Source organism: Sycon ciliatum, chromosome 11, assembly GCF_964019385.1.
Source record: "Sycon ciliatum chromosome 11, ocSycCili1.1, whole genome shotgun sequence".
In the NCBI taxonomy this organism is placed as follows: Eukaryota; Metazoa; Porifera; class Calcarea; order Leucosolenida; family Sycettidae; genus Sycon; species Sycon ciliatum.
Window position 1 is genome coordinate 2024112 of NC_088653.1, and position 21064 is coordinate 2045175.

Genomic DNA, 21064 nt, shown 5'->3' on the forward strand with positions numbered 1-21064 from the left:
GGGTCAAAAATATCGATAAGATAAGTTAAGAAGGGGGAAGCTTTGCGAGAACGAATTGTACAAGCCGAAATCTAAACTCCTACAGTACTCCTCATGCATGACATTGTGATGGACTAGTTGCCTTCCCCTCTTTGGTCTTTCCATAACCTTGAACCTTCCAAGTTGGAAGGCTGTCGGTTAGCGCTACGGAGATGTGTTGAAGCTAGGTGTCAGGACGTCGAATGTCTCAGTACTCTGTCAGTTTTGTGCCTAGTTGTTGCACTTTCTGACTGTATATAGTATCTAGTTACAGTGGTGGAGAGTTACTCCTAACTCGTTTCCATATGTCCTTTTCCTTTCTACTTGTATTATTGGCTCAATACCCGAGTTTCAAATTATAAGAAGAAAGGAATACTATTGTAATAGTACATAGTATGTACATATGCCGTTTATATTGGACATTACTTCTCTATAAACAGACGTTTTCAGTTGTCACTTGTAGTATGTTCCCAAAGTTCTTTGACTGGGAATCTGACAGTTTGGGTTCAAATCTCAACATTTGGCTTCAGATTTTTCTTCTTTCATTTTTGGTTTTGAGGAAAAAGTTCTAAGTCCCTGGGCTAAGTGGTCAATAATAAGTGGTCATTACAAGCGGTCAATATATGCTGTTTATATCACTCTTCCATGTCGACCTCCACTAATTCTTGTGATCCTTCACTGGTCCTATATTACCCATATCGCCGTAATATCGACCACTTGTATCGACCACTTATGCATTGTAATCTTTCAACTTTGGAGGGACTTAGAAATTTTCTGTCCACTTCAAAAAAATTTGAAAGAAAGAAGACAAAGGAAGAGAGACGAGCAGGACTCGAACCCACAACAGTATGAATCTCAAGCAACCCCTTATACCACCCAGCCACTGCGCTGCAGATGTTAAAAAATGAAAACCGCCATCATGCCATCTGCCATGCTAACAGACCCCCACCTCAACTACCCGAAATATAACTTGGGCAAACTCTACTAGAAACAGTAACACAACATCGTCACCTAGGCATCATCTTTCAGCACGACCTAAGATGGTCAGCCCACCTTGACTTCGTCCCTGGTTCGAGTCCCGATGGTGTGACTGATGTTTTTTTCTTTCTTTCGTATCTGGCTTGCAAGTGTTGAGTTTCGGAGAGAAAAAGAGCATTCATTACGTGGCATGTGGCCTCAAATTTCCTAACACATTTTGAAAATTCTCCGTGAAGTCCAAAATTGAAATTGCAATTTGTATTTGCTCACAGTGAACATAGTTTGATGCGCTCCCCATGATATCAAGCGAATGGCCGAGGGCCCTCTTGATTGGTGTGAGTTGGCAGTATGATGCAAGCCAGATATTGATTGATCGAAGAAGGATAGATTTACCATCACTGTGGATAAGAGTCATACTGTAGCTCAGTTGGTTAGAGCATTGCTCGCGAATAGCAAGGTCCCTGGTTCGAGTCCCGGTGGTGTGACTGATGATTTTTTCTTTCTTTCTTTCATTTCTGGCTTGCAAGTGTTGAGTTTCGGAGAGAAAAAGGGCATTCATTACGTGGCATGTGGCCTCAAATTTCCTAACACACTTTGGTCACTGGCCATCGTGAGAATAAAAATTTGAAACAACAACAACAGGAAGCAAAGGAAGCCCGGATCCTTCATTGCGACTTAGTGACGTTTTTTATTTGTTCGGTGTGCGTGGACGCGATGATTCAGGTGGTCGTGTTTCCTGATGTTGAGGTGTCTGCTCCGTCAGTTGCCGTTCTTCAACTCTGTCACAATCTAATGCCTCAAATTCAATGCATTTTACTATTTTACAGCTGCTAAAGGGTTTTATAATCACTTTATCAGCTCTTCTATGAGCTTGTACGTGTAAAGAAATAAGTCTCTCTTCTAAACAGAATGAAGGTCGACTTACGTATCTCGCAAACTACGAAAAAACGACTAGACAGGTCCACAAGTTCACCATGTGTATTCCTCGCCTTGTTATTCATGTCCGGCAATCCTCTCCATGCCTTCCTGGTATGATCTGTCAAGCCAATTGAGCATCCATCGTGGAACGACGCATCAGAGAGAATTGTGCCATTGTGACTATTACACAGTGCTTGTGCTGAAGTGTAATTGAACAGCCTCTCAGTTATTCTTGTTATAAAGTTTGGAGGCCTGCAAATTCTTAAGCCGCTCAGCCCTTCAGTCATACAAAAAGAGATGAGGAACAAATACAGACAAGGAGAACAAAAACCATGTGTGCAAGGATCCTGTAAAACCACTTGGGTGTGTTTGCGGGTAATGGGCATGGTTGATTACACGTGCTACCATATATGTGCGTGCGTGCAGTGGATTATGGGAGGAGGGGGGGGGGGGGGTGCTTCGGCATTGGTCAATTCACATCTAAACTAACATAGTTAGTAATGGTGCGTCTACAGGTACATTGAAAATCCACATACCTTTGTGAATCGAACTTTTGTCCAGCGTCACTTTTCAAAGAGAATGTAACAAAGTTGGCCGAATGAAGACTAGAGGAAGAGAGTCATCCCCTCCACTTCACCATCACGACTCTGACATAAATACGAAACGAAACAACTAAAAAATCCACAAGAAAACTGTACGCCCACCTTTCGCGTTCACTTTGGTCTGAGAAGTTCCTATCAACATTAAAATATACCAGGCGCACTCAAAAATCCTTTAGAGACAGGCCTTTGACCCTCCCTATCCCTTTTCCAAGTCACGGAAGTCGTCTCTCGACTTTCAAACTGGGAACAAAACACACATGTACGTATGTTCCTTTTCCGCTGTACCACGAGTGCAGGAAATGTTCACCAAAGTCCGCAGAGCAGCATCCATTCCGGCCAAACAGCTAAAATGCAAGCAAACCAGCAGTACCTGAGTACATGATGACATCAGTCCAGTCATGCAGTAAATTTAATAATCAATTTCAACAATTTTAGTCAATTTCAGTGTTCCTGCTGATTGTGAAAGGCACAGGCATACAGGATCAACTCCTTTTGCTTTGCACCTGCCTTAAAAGCGCGTTGGGCTTGTGCCCCATGACACCAGGCACTCAGTATCATCTCGAACATTTGTCCTGTGCTGGTGCACTTAGGGTTTACGGGGTCGGTTCAGCGCTTGTTACAATGACGTACAATTCCATACCAATTCCACCCAACAGCTTCCCCCTTTCACACTTTTAAAGCGCTTCATGCTTTTTTTTGTGCGACTTGCGAAACAGAGTGGCATACCGCGTGCACAGCATAGTATGTTGGAGCCTTCTCGAGGCAAAGTACCAAACCTCAAGGGCACATGATCTGGAACTGATGGTGAGCCGCACTGGGATTAAATGAGAGACTCGAATCAGCAAGGATCCCTCTCCTTTCTTCCTTGAAAATGACCAGTTCGACGCACCACTATGAGACATTATTGCTCTACTTTTGGGCAAAAAGCTACTTGTTTGTTTTAGCTCATCACAGCTCATGTATTAGCTAGCTGTGCAATAAAACCACCCCAAGGTGCAAGCAAAACCGGTCGTTAAAGCCAGGTGGTCTTTAGAACCAGGTCCCGACGCGTTTGTGTAAAACTGTCGGTGCATGGAAAAGCGGTTGTGAAGAGCACATGGTCGCTACACCAAGAGGTCGATAACACCAGGTTTTCCAGTCCTTGGAAAGAATGTAATTTGCACTTACTATAACATATCGGCACTGAGCTCAATGTACCATCACCGTTGCACGTAGCTGATGAATTCCCCAACAGAAAGTATGTATGCTGACATGTAAACTGAACAACATGACCATATTGAACAAGTGAAGCATTACTCATACCATTTTGTATAACTGGTACACTGCAATTATTGAGAACTGAACATAAGGTCAACAGAGAAGAAGAACAAGAAAATAAATTATCCCCATTCCCATTTCGGCCTTCAATGTTACGACTTCTGTGATATAAGTCAGTCATCGTAAACTTCGGTTGGCAGTCTTGAGTCAGTCAAGTGGCAAGGTCGGCAAGAAGTATGTGTTCTTCTTTGGAACAACCAACCTCATGTCCAATCTTGGCCTTAGAACATTTTCGACATGTCTGTTTAGGATCCTCTCCACACATGAAACATTATGCACTTCAATGAAAAAATTCACAGTTTGCGTGAGACTGGGCTGGAGGCCCGAGTTTTCATTGGAGTTCCACTATCCTCTATGAATTAAGGCGCATATGCAGCTCCTGAAGCGATGGGAGGTGAGTAGATCAGACACACCACAAAGTGTTGAAAACCTAAAAGTAGAATTTTGCCAACAGTAACGTTTTCTTTATTTTCTCGATTTGTTGGCAAAATTCTAAGCCACTTTTTAGTGTTGCGTGGCTCATACTGTGATGCACTGCCGTCTAGTTGCTGCGCTTTCATTCACCTTCAGGTTGACCTACCTTCCAACAACAAGCCCATCCTTCCACCTCCAACCAACCCCCGACCAGTGGGTGGTCAATCCACTAGGTTAGCCGTTGAGATGGCCCACTGCTACCTGCTCCAGCTCGAGTCAACGTTGCCCGTGAGCTCTTGTAGCAGCCTCCAGGGTTCCTACTAAGACTGCATTATTTCCTGGTGGAATAGCATACCAGAGACAATTCTACTTCTTCGAAGTAGCACACCCGCAACCCAGACTGCTCCAGTCCTTCAAGAAAAAGTGCAACAAGTATCTGCTGCACCTGAACTGGCAAACAGCCGCCGCCACCTTATGCAACGGTTTAGACCAGCGCCTCACTAGCATCCTCCCCCCCCCCTTACCACAATGTGACGCTATCTTTCACTCTGCATCTGTCATGACCATGTACCCATTGTCTTTGTTCCTCACTATTATTCATTTCCCCTCCTCCTCCCCTCCCTATAGCTCCACTGCATTATGGCATGTTTTGTCGGTGTAGACGTTTAGACCTTCAAGGTCGGCAGAGCAGCCCAGCCTCATAACCACTTCTCGCAAATATTCAGAAATATAGTGGACTTTCGTATAAAAACAATTAAAAACAAAAAAAGCAATGATGACGTCGGAATTTGTTCTTTTATTGCTATTTTAAAGCTGTTTTATCCTCATTGATTATTCCCATACCACAAACTTCCTGACAATACCTACGAACGCAGATTGGTACCGAAGTAAGCTTGTTTCTGATGGTGCAATTTGGTGTGCTATCACCTTCAAGCAAAAATCCCTTGTTGCAAGAATAGATCACAGTATCATTATACTGTCAGATCTCGTTTATCCGGATCCCTCGCCATCCGGAAGAAAATCGCTGGTTACCGATGTGCAGCATATGTTATGCATACAACAGAACCGGACCTCGCGATCCGCATACCGGTGCAAGATTTTGGGTACAAAATGGTTAAAATGTGTACAAAAAGCTTCGTCGTATCCGGTTGCACGTGGCTTGCAGAAGTTAGAATCAGAAAGTTGTACAAGCAAACGAGGTCCTTGACCTGCTGGGTGCATGCAGACAGCACTCAACTGCATGCACTTGTCATTTTTCTCGCTGGTTTTACATACTGTGAACACTAGTTGTACTGCATAGGACCCGTCTACATGTATGTATGACGCCACTGCTTTTGACATCCCGCATGCATATCCAGTACGTGTGTTCAGTTATCCGGTTCCCTTGCCTATCCGGATATTTTTGTGGAAAACAGATGTGTGCGGTTAAGCGAGGTCTGGCTGTACTGAATATCCATCCTATCAGCAGTGCCGTGTGCAATAGTAGGCACACTGCATTCTGGAACTGCATGCAGAAAAAGGATAACAAGAACAATGATAGACTCGACTGCAGAGCCAAGGATGTATTTATAAGTAGAAATGAAGGCCAAGGAACTACAAGTTACGCTATAATGTCCACAAACACCAAAAGTTACTAAACAAACCTCTCGTGCGACAACAATGCACAACACTGATCAACGGTACTGACGGTTTACACCTAACGGTCAATCAGCTTTAGCACATCTTGGATGTGCACTCCAGCAGACTTCCAGCATTGAAAGTTCTGAGTTAGTAATAACACTGAACCTTCCAAGAATATAGACTCGTTCCTTTTGAAACTCAACTGATATTCTCAAAATGGGGCAATCACCATGCAACCTAAAAAGGTATCACCACAAACAAATGCGGGTCATTCATCCATCAACAACATTCAGTCCGGCTTCCAGAAAAGCAGAGCAAGATATATGAAGAAGAAAGAAGCAAGAAATATTGGACATGATTGAAGTACTTACAATAACATAATGGTACTGGACGAAGACTACCATCACCAAAACATGTAACTGTGGAACTTCCTTGAAAAAAGTACCCATCCTCACATGTGTACTGAAAAGTATCACCAGGTTGAATGAGTGTAGCGTTACTCATGCCAGTACGTAGCCTGAGTGAAGAATTAATCATTCCAAATTGTATAGCAGGTACACTGCAATTGAGAACTGGACATAAGGTCAAGAGAAGAAAAAGAAGAAGAATGGAACCTATCCCTAGGTTTGACTATTCTAGTGAGGGTATTCTTCCTGCCTGAAACTCTCCGGAACTCAAGAAAAGGTTTATACTTCGAGTATTATAAATTTATAACTTTTTTCACTACTCAATCTGCGGACAGCACGCTGTTTCGTTCTTTTTGAACTCATCAGCGCAGCACAGAGGAGATGAGGCCGAACCTGATAGCAATGGAAATAAAAATTTCACTATTAACTTTGTTATCCATCCGAACCCTTACCATCACAGTAGGGCAGTGAAGTGAGATTTCCATCAGCCGTGCAATTTGGTGTGGCATCACCCACGATTCCCTGACCCTCTTGGCAAGAATAGGTAACATTGTGCGTGAATCGGACCACGGTTCTGTCAGCAGTGCCATTGGCAATGACAGGTACGTTACAGTACAGCGCTGTGCACAGAGTAACAAAAATGAAGAAATGGTACATATACTATTTTAGCATCAGTATCTTGTTGATTGAGAGCGATAAAAGTGCAATCTGCGTAAGCGTTCTCGGAGTCAAGTAAAAAGTAAATTCTCATGAGAAATAATAAAAATGCGAGACTCAGAGAGGGTGAAGTGCAAGGAATATAATGAAACGCCTGTTGTCCAACAGTCAGTGTCCTTCAGTTTATGATGGCACTTGTTTCACAGTTTTGTGCCGTGCTCGTAGGTTAAGTGAACTTAAAATATTGAAAGCTGTGTTCATTCGATAATATAACCCCAAGCTATGCATCTAGAAAGAAGATGTCACTAAACTTAGACTAGCATTCACACACACATACCTCCCCCCCCCCCCTCATACCCATGCGCGTACTCCTTACATTTCACTTCACCCTCGCTGAGTCTCACATTGTTATTATTTCTCACCTGCTTATCATAATTACTTCCTCCGCATCATTAAAATTGTCGCTTCACACATAGCAATATTTGAGACTTGGCTAGTGTTAGTCAGACTGTCGGAATCGCTGTTTTCTGTGTTCGAACACTGGTGCGACCCTTCCTGCGCAATGTCTACTTGTCACTGAAGCCGTGGTGGTCTCGGACTTTGTGGGAGCTCTCTTCCGCACCAAGCAAATTCATCGCGCTCCGCACTATTCCGCCCCAGAGCGCATTTCGTTTTCTGGAGTTCGTGCCGTCCCACATCGTTCGCGTGGGCATTTATCAAGACTGCAAGCTCGGTTATAAGAATCCTGGTATCTAGCCTGATTACGAAATGCTGAAGTTGACGATGGCAAGAACAAAGCGGTCTCAAATTCCTAAAATGCGCTACTTGTGGCGCATGTTGCTGCAAACGTAGCAGGTCTGAAAACACCAACAAAATCAGCAAAGCGCCTGCCAAGGAAAGAAGGTGCGAAACTGCTTACCCTATCCCGCTGGAAGGTCGTTACAGTGTACTTGAAAAATGCTAGCTTGCCTTCTTCGCCTGCCACCTGGAGGCATGGATCGCTTGAAAACGAAGTTTCTTGACCTGGGTTTGACCGCGCGTCTTGTTCAGCGTATTGTTGAGTGCTGAAGGGTCTGCCTCACACTCTGATGAAGACGTCGACCTTAGCTGCAAGTGCAGCGAAGCGGGGGGCCACAAACTAAAGCTTGGTCCGTCGACAATGCTCTTCCTCAATTTCTAGCTGATTTCTTTGCCCTTCGAGTGGACAAAATAAATTCGAAAAATCACTCTGGGAAGCGACAATTTGAATGACGCGGAGGAAGTATAACAAACAAGAATTTTCCTTTGTGCCCTGCATGTTGGGGAATGGAAGGGCTGTGATTCCGTAACAGGTACTTTCTTGCAGGTTTGCCGAGTAGACGGTTCGATGGACTTCATGTGTGGTCTGTATAGCAGTCGTGAGCTAGTCAAGTAAGAATTCGAAGCGGCAGGAAAACCGCGAGCTCCATTGTAGGGAGCAACCCACTCTTCCCCTGTTTATTGCTAGATTTCCTTATTGAGACCTATTGGTGAATGCCTCTTTTTGATGATTATTACGTCCAATGTCCGCTTCGCTGATCCTGCTGATGGCTGATATAGTTATATATTGCGAAACTAGTCTGGCCGCCTCCAAAATAAGGAATCATAAGCATTTCTGTTGTGATGTCCTTAGCACGTTTCCCATTGTTACTCTTTAGCGAAATACTCGTTATGCACGTTGTCACTTTTGTTCTGCTCTCTTGTTTCTTTTTTACCTTTGAATACCGCTACATTTTCCATTACCACTTCATTCCGGAAGATGGTCATGCAGATCAAACCGTTTAAATTATTAGATGACGTGAGAAGTGCCGTACTTATGTGAGTGTGTACAAGTTGGCTGTAAATGAATTGCCCCCAATGAAGCTGCATGAGGCGTCCTTCACAATTTTAAAGACACACAACCATTACTAAAGAAAATGAAGACCCACTTACGTATTTCACACACGACATGCAAAAGCTGCTCTAGGCCCGCTGCTTGCGAGTTGGAGTTAAGTGCTACATTTCCTTTTGGCAATCCTACCCATGCAACTTTGTGTAGGTGGGTTAAACCAACCGAGCACAAAGCGTGAAACGACGCTTCAGAGAGGATTGTACCATTGTGCCTGCTACACAGTGCTCGAGCAGAAGTGTAATTCAATTTGAGGCCAGGAGTTGATATTCTAGTTTTGCTACCAGATGCTCTGCAAATGTTGTTGCCAATTAGCTCTGTAGTAAAATACACACACACACCATGCACACACACACTCCCATTACGGTGACGTTTCCTCCTGCAGGGCCGACAATATGGAACGACGAGTGACGGCAGTCCGTCACGCATGCACACACACACAAAAACACACATGGTCACGGTCATGGTAAACACTGCCATTACGATCACGTGTCCCTTTGCGGAGCCGACAATATGGACGAACGACGAGTGACGGCAGTCCGCTGAGAGAGAGAGAAGCACCACTAGGTCAGGGACTCAGGGACCATGTTCCAGATTCCTCTCACGGCTGACGCTTGAACTGATCCATCACTCTCCACAACAGGGCGAGCACTCCATAAGCCAATGCTCAGAGTCAATCTAGGTCGTAGTCTTTGTGAGGTAGTTTGCTCCACTCGCGGGCCTGCAAAGCATCGCGAAGGACTCCGAGATGGGGGGGGGGGGCGACGATGAGAGTTTCGGCATCGTAAGTGTCCGACTAAGTCTTTTGTCATTGAAGACCCCACGTCACGGCACACACACACACGCACACACGCACACACACACACACACACACACACGCACACACACACACACACACACAAGTAAAGGCCTTGGAGAAAAAAATAACAATGAACGGCTAAGTAAAATGGAATCTGATGCTTGTTTACGGGTAGGGGCCCAGTGGGGCAATTGGGTACGGAACAGATGTCATCAAAGTGTGATGAGGCTATTCATACCGAAGTTACACGCCTTTGAAATTTTATGTTCCCATATGGGAACAACGGGAACATGGCTACAAAAATATGCCCAGTTTTGTAAGGTTTGTGGAAAGTTCTGATTTTCACATCTATAGCCTGAAGAAACATCAGGGGATCGTACCAGGATGCACGGCTGTTTTTTTTCGCGAAATTTGGACATTTAACAAGATGGCAGCCAAAAGTCTCGATTGGGCTGGATCGGCAAGGAAATTTGAATTTTCAAATTCTCAGCAGCCGATTTCGCTGTGGTTTTCGCTCGATTTAGAAAGCTACCAGGCCAGGTTTACCCGGAAAACAGGTATTCCGTGTTCCTCTTGAAACTAGCTTTCCGCTGGTACCTCACATGGCCAACTTCGTCTCAGGAACAGTTTGTTCCGCGTTGCACAAGTCAAGCCTTCTTTCTCGCTCGTTCCTTGATTCATCGTTGACATGCCTGCGTCAAGAAGCCCTTTCAGGAGTTTTCCCAGTCTAGCTTTCAGTTTTCCCAGGTAGAGGACTATCTTCTGGCTATCTTCACCAAGTTTTATCACGTCCCGTGCACAAACTTCAGGTCCCGTGCGTTCGATGCTGAGCTACCTTTTCATGCGATTTAGGGGACAGATGGCATGGCGCTGGAGTCGCTGTTGAGTCCAGGAGGCCGAGGCCTGGTGGAAACTGCCCAGTAGACATGTGGGGTATTGCTGAAAAAGGCAGCAAGCACACAGATAGCCCCGAAATTGTGATGTAGATCCAATTGTGCGTTTGTTCGAGTGCATATCGGCAAATTTGAAAGTTTCACCCGTGATCCCGGCGAGGAGAAGCTGAAAATCAGTGCGTGCGTCAATATCCAGACTACCAGGGACAGCTTGGAGAGGTTCGAAAAGGTCAGGATGCTGGTTGACCACGGCAGGAGTTCCTTTTACCTTCCTTCTCTCTCAAATTGTCTGGATATTGAGTATCTCGCTCGAGCGCTTTCAAATAATAAATCCTGGTTTGACTTGCGAAATCGTGGAACCACACGGAGAGTGACATGAGTTTCATCCCAAAACGCAAACTCCAATCGTATTCAGGAGGTTTGTACCGCGTTACGTAAATCGCACCGAACGACTCCATATTGTTAGATGTCCGTGCGCGAACAGCCGTGGATGCAAGGACGTCATTTGCACGTAATCTCGGCCACAGATAGTCACCATGGAAATCATCATGGTAACCTGACGTGTTTGAAATGAAAAAAGCTACCAATACCCTGTACATGTAGTGAGTTTGGTAACAAAAATAGATAGTGTTCCCTGTCATTCATCATTTCTAACCCTAAGGTAGGTGCAATAACTTGTCAGAAATACGACTATCAGAGCAGTGCCCGAAGCGTTCAACAAGATCAAGTGAGAATAATATAAATAAGGTTTCCCGTTCCACTATTCCATGCGGCGAATTGCTGGTACGGTTTGAATGCACTACAGCCCATTCATCGGAAACAGTCCCGCTGGCTTTTGAAAGTCTGGTTTGGGCCGAATTGAGGATCAAAAACCCGCTTTAAACCTCAAGCATCTAAGTTTGGGATATGCTTCTCCATACATTTTTGTAAAACCTGGCTGAATATCTATCTCCATGTTCTTGGACTTTCATAGCCTCAAATTTGGCAAGGAGTAATTGCACGGAACACACAATGCAGGATGTACTGTTGTTTTCACGATATCTATATCTATGTGCTGGAGACACCAAAATGTTAGGGTGCCAGTTTCCAATGGATGGGCTGTAGCCTTCAACTAGGTCATGGTGGTACATTAGAATCGACTTGTGACCCTTCTTTTTGGGCAGTTTACTGCATTTTTGCCATTATCACTGTGGTAGATGTACAAAATAGAAAAACATGATCACCGTTCCCAGGCAATGACAAGAAAAATTCATAGTGGGAAGATAGTGATGTCATAGCTTATTCATGTTGCGTTACCAACATGGATACCTCGGAGCGGATTTGACTGTTTACTTGAGGACTGAAAAGATATCAGGGTGAAAGAGACTTGTGCAGTGGAATATTTATCTTTTACACAAGAGATTTACATTGTAGCTAACACTTGTGTGTGAGGTAATTAATTTGAGCTGCTGATGCTCTGCCAAAAGTTCCTATAATTCTACTCTCCTTTCGAGGTGGAATGGGGTCGAAACTCGCATCCCCAGTAGCTTCATGGACGAAGGACCGTGCTTTTGCCTGAGGGGCAGAGTTAACATCCTAGCTAGTCCTGCCATGGAAAAAAAAGGTAGCAGTCATATAATATTAATTATGGCAGCCAGTTGAGCTCACTGCCATCGTGGTAAACGCCTTGGAGAAAAATTAAAATGAATGGCTAATGAAAATAGAATCTGATGCTTGTCTAGGTGTAAAGGCCCCTAGAGACCTGTTTTATTTGAGTAAGCGAGGGTCATTATTTCTTCACGATACACTGGGTATGGAACAGAAGTCATCAATGTGCTTAAAGACAGGCAAGGATAGTTAAACAGGTTTTTAGTTTTGTTTTTGTTGCTGGCAGACCCCAATGACAAGGAAGGCCTAGATGGCCAAAAAAATTTCGTGGTTCCCGGGGGTGGGGGGGGGGGGAAGAAAAGCAAAGAGATTTTTTCAAATCAGTTTGGGTATTTGAAAAGATCCTAGTGGTTTTCAAGAATCCAGTCCCTGAATATGTTTGCTTGCCTCTGTGTGCTTCCGCACACTGGTTCTACTGCACGGTGCTTACCATCATATCGACAAGAGATATCACTAGCCATTGGTTTAGACTCCATTTGATCATTTTGTCGAGGAAGGCATGCTAAAAAATGGGCAAAGAATAGAAGAAGGTTGTTTATCCAATAATCAAATTTGTTATTTTTGACAGAATTCAGGGTGTTCCAATAAGTGACATTTTTGCACTGAGTTTAATTTTAAGCTAGGCACTTGCAGGGAGCATGTAATTCAAGGGGATATCCCGCAATCATGGCCAGTCACTGCGGAAAAGTTCGACATCATATGTCTTCTGCGATTGTTGCATTAGAAAACTGAGCTCTTCGGCTTCTTCCTAGAAATCCGTCCAGTTTTGATTGAGTTATGAGCGTTTTAGTCAATCAACGGTATACCAGATTTGAATGGAAGGGCTCCATAGGGGTTAAAGGGCAGTGGTATCGACGTTTCAAGTAGGGTCCAGAAGAAAGAGAATTTGATATAGGTTTGAATGGCATATCTCTCGCTTCCGTATGATAAGCCAAACTTGCCAAATCGCCAATTGTATGCTCACGTTGCCCTAGCGTTCATGCACCACGCAAATTGTTAAGCCCTCATTCATGTCGACTTTTTTTACTACATTCCCAGCATATTGGGGTCCGTTCGGACCCCAACCGTATTTCGCTGAGTATCCATGAGCTCAGACCGTATTTTAGAGTTTTGTTCTTGTGTTTCTCTTCACGTACATCACTGCTAAAAACAAACTACGCTTTTCAGCAGAAAGGTGGAGTATGACGTGAAGGTGACATGAAACCAGCCATTGAGTCTTTCCGATTATTTCGCGGAAAAGTGGCGGAATGTGGAACAACACGAATAATGTTTGTGTTGGCACACACAGAAGTTTCCTTCTCTGACACACATACACGAACTGCGTGATTTTTTGGAGCTGGAACTAGATATTTTGGCAACTGCAGCTCAAACAGGCTAGATAAAGGGACACGAATGCGGGTTCCATTCGCACTCCGGACACGTATTTTTGATTCTCCAAATAGTTTGAAGAACATACTGGGTTGTATAGTCCCTTATGGAGCTATGGTAGACCATTCACTAGCCGGAAGCAAAATATTCCCCTGGACTCCCGACATATCGCAGATTGTACAGAACAATGCAGTGTGCTCAACGATTGATGAAAACGTAATATGCAAGGAAGGCCCTGACCTTGTTTGTAGTCACAGAGGGCACCTTCGGCGACTGACTTGTCCTGGAGCAGCACCAGGGGTAGAAAGTTCTGGAAATCTAAGCAATATCAAAGCTCACTGGCTTTCGTGACAGGTGTCAATGCGACACTGAATACGAGCATTCACAAAATCGGTATCGAGCTGCCCCAAGAAAATGAGATGCCTGGATGCCTTCTCATTGGTGATGTAGGCAGGCTTGTTCGACAGCCCGATGATATACCCTGCAGGCTACAACTTTTAGGTAGAGAAATTGCCCCGGGAGGCACCGTTGCGTCTTTCGCTTTGCGGTGTATGTTGTACACAATTTGTCGAGGTTTTCTTAGGCACTCCTGCTGTTCAAGTGGAAGATGTGTTCAGGGTTCTGATTTGTCCCTAAATATCCATGTTAGAATGAATTGAGGAGAGCTAAGCCATAGGTGATCAGCAATATACCACCTATTGTACCTGACTACGATATAGGTTACTGGGGTCAAAACGGACCCCATGCATGATTTACGAAATAAAATTGAAACCAATCAAGAACTTCTAACCCAGACAATTTGATTACCTCTCATATAATTATATATTATATATATAGTACGAAGTAGTGGTTGCGACTTCGGCGATAATTTGTAAGAAAGGGTTTGCTCCCCACACCGGAGCTCGCCCTATTCCGCCGACTTTACTTGACACTTGACTGACTCACGACTGCCATCCAGAGCACACGAGAAGTCCATCGAACCTTCGACTCGGCAAACCTGCAAGAAAGCACCACTCCCTGCTCAATGCACAGTGTTTCGGGGAATTCACCCCTCATCAGTTGAGCTTGAGTAGGCTGAGGAAGATTGTGCCTGAAGAGCACCACTTATATAGTGCTCTCCAGGCACAAACATCACCAGGGACACAGACTTACAGAGACGCTCCGTTTCCAGCGCGACAAACACCTCGTGAACACCCGAGATAGCAGCGTGAGTCAGTGTCGCTCCTGGACGGTGAGACAGACGTCGAGGACCCTCGGTCATTCGCAACGCTGTCACCTCCAAACCAACTAGTCGCAAGCCCGCGCTGGGCACAACAGTACGAAGTAGTGGTTGCGACTTCGGCGATAATTTGTAAGAAAGGGTTTGCTCCCCACACCGGAGCTCGCGCTATTCCGCCGACTTTACTTGACACTTGACTGACTCACGACTGCCATCCAGAGCACACGAGAAGTCCATCGAACCTTCGACTCGGCAAACCTGCAAGAAAGCACCACTCCCTGCTCAATACACAGTGTTTCGGGGAATTCACCCCTCATCAGTTGAGCTTGAGTAGGCTGAGGAAGATTGTGCCTGAAGAGCACCACTTATATAGTGCTCTCCAGGCACAAACATCACCAGGGACACAGACTTACAGAGACGCTCCGTTTCCAGCGCGACAAACACCTCGTGAACACCCGAGATAGCAGCGTGAGTCAGTGTCGCTCCTGGACGGTGGATGGCAGTCGTGAGTCAGTCAAGTGTCAAGTAAAGTTGGCGGAATAGCGCGAGCTCCGGTGTGGGGAGCAAACCCTTTCTTACAAATTATCGCCGAAGTCGCAACCACTACTTCGTACTGTTGTGCCCAGCGCGGGCTTGCGACTAGTTGGTTTGGAGGTGACAGCGTTGCGAATGACCGAGGGTCCTCGACGTCTGTCTCACCGTCCAGGAGCGACACTGACTCACGCTGCTATCTCGGGTGTTCACGAGGTGTTTGTCGCGCTGGAAACGGAGCGTCTCTGTAAGTCTGTGTCCCTGGTGATGTTTGTGCCTGGAGAGCACTATATAAGTGGTGCTCTTCAGGCACAATCTTCCTCAGCCTACTCAAGCTCAACTGATGAGGGGTGAATTCCCCGAAACACTGTGTATTGAGCAGGGAGTGGTGCTTTCTTGCAGGTTTGCCGAGTCGAAGGTTCGATGGACTTCTCGTGTGCTCTGGATGGCAGTCGTGAGTCAGTCAAGTGTCAAGTAAAGTCGGCGGAATAGCGCGAGCTCCGGTGTGGGGAGCAAACCCTTTCTTATTATATATATATATACCCAATGCTGTAGACAGCAAGCTGTTTCGGCCATAAAGGCCTCGTCAGTACAGCTACGAGCTAAATAGGCTCAAGACTCGGTGGAAACACCGGCCAATGTTAAGAGATTGGGTAATTGCCAACCACAGCGATAAATAAAAATAGGGGAGGGAAAAAGAAAGAGTAGTAAAATGAACAGCAACAACAACTCCGTAAAGAAAGATAATGTACAAATAACGTATGTGGAGATAATAATTTTAATATAGCTATGAATAGGATGAAGGCCGCAGATATCACGCAACTACTTTACTTGTTTGACATGTATTACTGTGTATTTTATACCAAAAATATTATTGAAAACCCAGAATCGTTTTTCTCGTTCCTATCATCAGTGGGAAAAACGGAAATAAGGATACAACCAAAGAAACTGAAGTTAAGTACTGTAAATAGAAAGGTGTTAGAAATAACATCAAGATACAAGTGCAATAAAACCACTAGAGGAAACGCAAAAAAGGTAACAAGATTACATAACCAAAGGCGAGAAGGCACTGAACGAAGTGTCAACCTACGAATACAACTTCAGTGCAACGAAATGCTCTTTCTGCTTACACAAAACAGGCTTATGAATACGTATACAAACTGCCTCAAACTGCCTTGTATATTGATGTTATTTCTAACACCTTTCTTTTTACGGTACTTAACTTCAGTTTCTTTGGTTGTATCCTTAGTTCCGTTTTTCCCACTGATGATAGGAACGAGAAAAACGATTCTGGGTTTCAAATAATATTTTTTTTAATAAATACACAGTAATACATGGCAAACAAGTAGCGTAGTTGCGTGATGTCTGCGACCTTCATCCTATTCATAGCTATATCAGAAAGATAATGCCAAATAAAAACCGTGAAAAACACAGAGACGCAAAGGACATGTGGATAATGAGCTATTTTTGTCGTGGTAAATAATTGTTGTTGAGGAATACCTGTAATTTCATGCTGATATCATGAAAGAAAATAAAGATATTCCAAAAACCAGGCCCCTGGGGTCCTTTTGGACCCCACAACCCGGTATGAGGGTTAAGTTGCCGGGTATTTTGGAAGGTGGAATAAGATGGATAAGACAGCATATCTTGATTCGTCGTCGTTCTAGGAGAGGTCTGGTTGAGGGTAACATAATATTATAGAGAGTGATCCTAGAAAGGGACTTGGGCATATGATGAAGAACATTAACCCTTTGCATGCTGAGTATGAGTTAACCTGCGCTTTATGCATGACCTGATCCACTACGTACGAGTTAACTAGGAAAGAAATTGTGCGATATATCGCAGTGCATAGACCAGTGTACAAACTTTCGTAACTTCGTCATACATAAACACATCGCAACATTCAATACACCCTTGGAAAGGACTTGACCTCATCTTTCCGGGGTGTAACGTTCTTCGCGAAAGAATGATAATTCGTTGAGCGGCAACAAGGTGACCACGGAAATCACGGGCCAAAGGGAACGCGAATGTTTTGTTCACGACTTCGTTTTTGAGGAGCGTGGCAGGGCATCTCCCTTTGGTAGGGCGCATGCATGATGGACATCCACTGAAGCTCGTGGATCTCAGCTTTGCAGCGCAGTTTGAATTGTGAAAATCGGGTGATATCAGTTCGAAAGGCCTTTCTCTTGCTTGCATACGATCAGTCAAACTCGCCAAATCGCCTATGGTATGCTGACGTTGCAATAGCGACAGATGCAGTGATGACATACTTTCGGCTTAGCTCCCCAGATTGCAGGTCGATCCCTGCAGAATTTAGTCATTTTCAATTGGTCTATTGTATTCACGAAGTGAAAGAAGGGCTGTGTTCAATGCTGTCAGTGAGCTGTTTTTTTACGCCACGGTCACCCGAGCTCGATTCTGCCATTCAGCCAAAAAAGCACTTGTTTACGTCACTATTACCATTGAATTGGCTGAACGGCGACTTTCTGCCATTTTTCTGCTTGTTTGAGCCACAACTTTTAAAAGCTGCTGAAGGCCGGAATTAAAAAAAGATTTTGAGATCACTTGGAGCACAAGATGTAGTGGACATGAGGCCGAGGAACTGATATCGATGTTCTGTCTTGTTTCTACGTGTATGCCTTCGCCTTGGCTTTGGTTTTGACAGTGTCTGTCTATTCAACAGTTCAGTTTGATTTTCTCCAATGACCATGGATTCCTGGACTGTTCTTCTAGAGGGTAGATTGGTGGAGCTATGGTTCGAAGCAAAAACAAGGCCCCAAAGCCACAACTGAATTCTCGAAGAAAGGTATGAAGAAGAGAATGGATTGCGACAGATTTGAAGAACAGCATTGGCGGAGCAGAAAGCTCAACATCAGGAAAAAATCATCACCCGAATCATCGCGTCCATGCAAACCGAACAAATAATGGCGATTTTTCGTGACTTTACCGTACACAGTGAAGTGGTGCGAAATTTGAAACTTGAAAAGGGTCCAAAAAAGGTAACTCAACTAAGGTTCAAACCGCGCAATGTACTGTCTCAGGCGGAGTAATACGACCTGTATTTTCATGATTTTCCTAATTCAGTACTGGCAAAATTTGGCCGAAGTCCTATTCTTGTAAGGCCTTGTTTTTGGGAGAAATCCACGTCAGAAACACAATGGGAAGAGGATTCCACAAGGTATTTCAGAACACGAATTCTAAGAAAACTGAAAGATTAACCCACTTATGGCCATAACCTGGAAGTCCATCTTTTTATGAATCGACTATAGGCCTCAAGTGTATTCTTTTTATGCACTTCTTCTTCAAATTTTCAGTTTTTCACAAAAGTACCAAAGTACGCAGACGATCTGCTTTTATGAGGGAGCACATTCAATCGTGATTTTCAGGCCAAAGAACTGATGTGCAGCACATGGATTTTTCGATGGTAGGTGATTCCGTAGGTTTTCAGCAGAAGGTTGCAATTACTTCCGAGTGTAGTATGGTAAACGACCATGGTTTACAGAGAGAAAAATGAATGTGTCAAATTCAACGCATTCGTCCTATTTATGGTAAAGGCGTTTAAAACCACGTTATCAGCTCTTTATTGAGCTGGCTCCTGTAAGGAAAAGAAGTCTTTCTTCTAAAGAGATTGAAGGTGGACTTACGAATTTCGCACACTACGAGGAAATGGCGAGACAGGGCTACTCTCATACCAAATGTAGTCAACGCTGTGATATTCTTGTCCGGCAATCCTCTCCACGCCACTCTGATAGGGTCTGTCAAGCCATTTGCGCATCCATCCTGGAACGACGCTTCAGAGAGAATCGTGCCATTGTGACGGCTGCACAGTGCTTGCCCTGAAGTGTAACTCAATCGGCGGTCAGTGGTTCTTGTTATGGTCATTGTTGTCCCGCAACCTCTTTTGCCCGTCAGCCCTTCAATAAAATAAAAAAAGATCAGGAACAAACACAGGCCATGAGAACAAAGACCATGTGTGCAGGGATCCTGCAAAACCACCTGCTCGTGTGTGTGTGTGGGGGGGGGGGGGGAGTGGCCATGGCTGATTACACTTGCGGCAATATATGTGTGTGAGTGCAGTTGATTGCGGGTGGGGTGCTTCGGCATGGTCAATTCACACCTAAACATTATAGTTCGTTATGGTGTGTCATCAGGTACATTGAAAATCCACACACTTTGGTGAATTGAAATTTTGTCCAGCGTCTCCTTTCAATAAGAACAAAGCAAAGTTGGCCGAATGAAGGGTAGAGGAAGAGAGTCATCCTCTCCACTTAACCATCACCACACTGACATAGATACGAAACGAAACAACTTAAAAAATCCACAAGAAACCTGTACGCCCACCGCCGCGTTCACTTTGGTCTGAGAAGTTTCTATGAAAATATTGAGTCACCTCCACCATTACACTGCGCTCTTTAGCCGACTAGACCCTCCTGTACACAACCATCACCATTGCGAGGACACTTCCGTAGACGATATTGATAAACTCCTTCAGACAGCTGTTTTGTTAATACATAGCTCATCAGTGAAGGTAGATGTTGAATGATTAAAAATATACTTCCTCCGTTAACAAAAACTTCGTGATGGATTTTGATGGATATGAAAACGCTTAGAACAGGTCAAGAACAGTTTGTATCGACTGCAAATCACTGGACGAAGGTGATTCAGCCTATGTACAGCGTCTTTGCAAGAGAAACTGTTAGCGGAATGACCAGAGAGTTCAGTTTGCGTCGCTTTCGCTCAATTCATTTTTTACCTGCATCGCTGTCGTCATCTGCTGCACGCGAGTCGTCATCTGCTGTACGCGAGTCGTCATCTCTCTAGAGTCGTTGTTCAGCTCCTTTCAGCATTGCCTCAGCTTCTTTGATCACACTCCACTGACCTTGATGTTGCCGTCGTTCAGGTAAGTTGGCTTTCAAGCTACGTGATCCGCCGCGATGGCGATGACTCATTTCCACCCGGGAGTCGTGAAAAATATTTTACGACCCCCTGGTTTCATCTTCGCTCTCCAGAACTCCGCGAAACAAGGAGTAAAGGCACAGCGAAACTGATTCCATTCTCTCTAATGGATACCAGCACTGAACGGCAGCGGCTAGCAAGTCCAGTCGACTTTCTTTAGCCACGAGACACGCATCGGACTGCAGACTTCTGAAAGAATGCATGGTCATCAGCATTCGAATCTGGACTTTGCGCAGGTTGAACAAGAACTTGAGTTCAGAATTGTATTCATTGAGCCGTGCGATCGGAGCAGCTCCTTGTTCACTCGCACATTGTGTGGGCTCGCTGCTCCGCTTTATCGCTCTCTATCACTCTCCAACTTACTCAGAGCTAAAGTGGTAGAGAGGCCAAGCAGCGCAATATCCCCTCGGAGAAGTGGTATTTCAGTTTCGCTCGCCATGACTGTCATCACCTATGTTTCCACAGCGCAACCATCGATTCCGCTCGGCTTGTCGTGAAAGGTCGCTTTCTTTGCATTGTGCCTCTGTCATGCCATGCCAGGGAAGACCAAGAAAGTGATTGCGACTCATTTCACGGCAGTTTTTGCCAAAATCAGCCCCTCAAAATTCCATCACGAAGTTTTTGTTAACGGAGGAAGTAGACCAAACTGCTATTATATAGGGGGTTTCCACATACAAAACTGGCATACCTGAGGTGATAACGCGGGAAAAGGAAAGTGTGAAGTACTGTTGACGCGCATTGGACATGCATGCAGCGTCGGAAATTCGGCGCGGAAAATCAATCACTATTCAATGCAGAAATAACGTGACAGAAT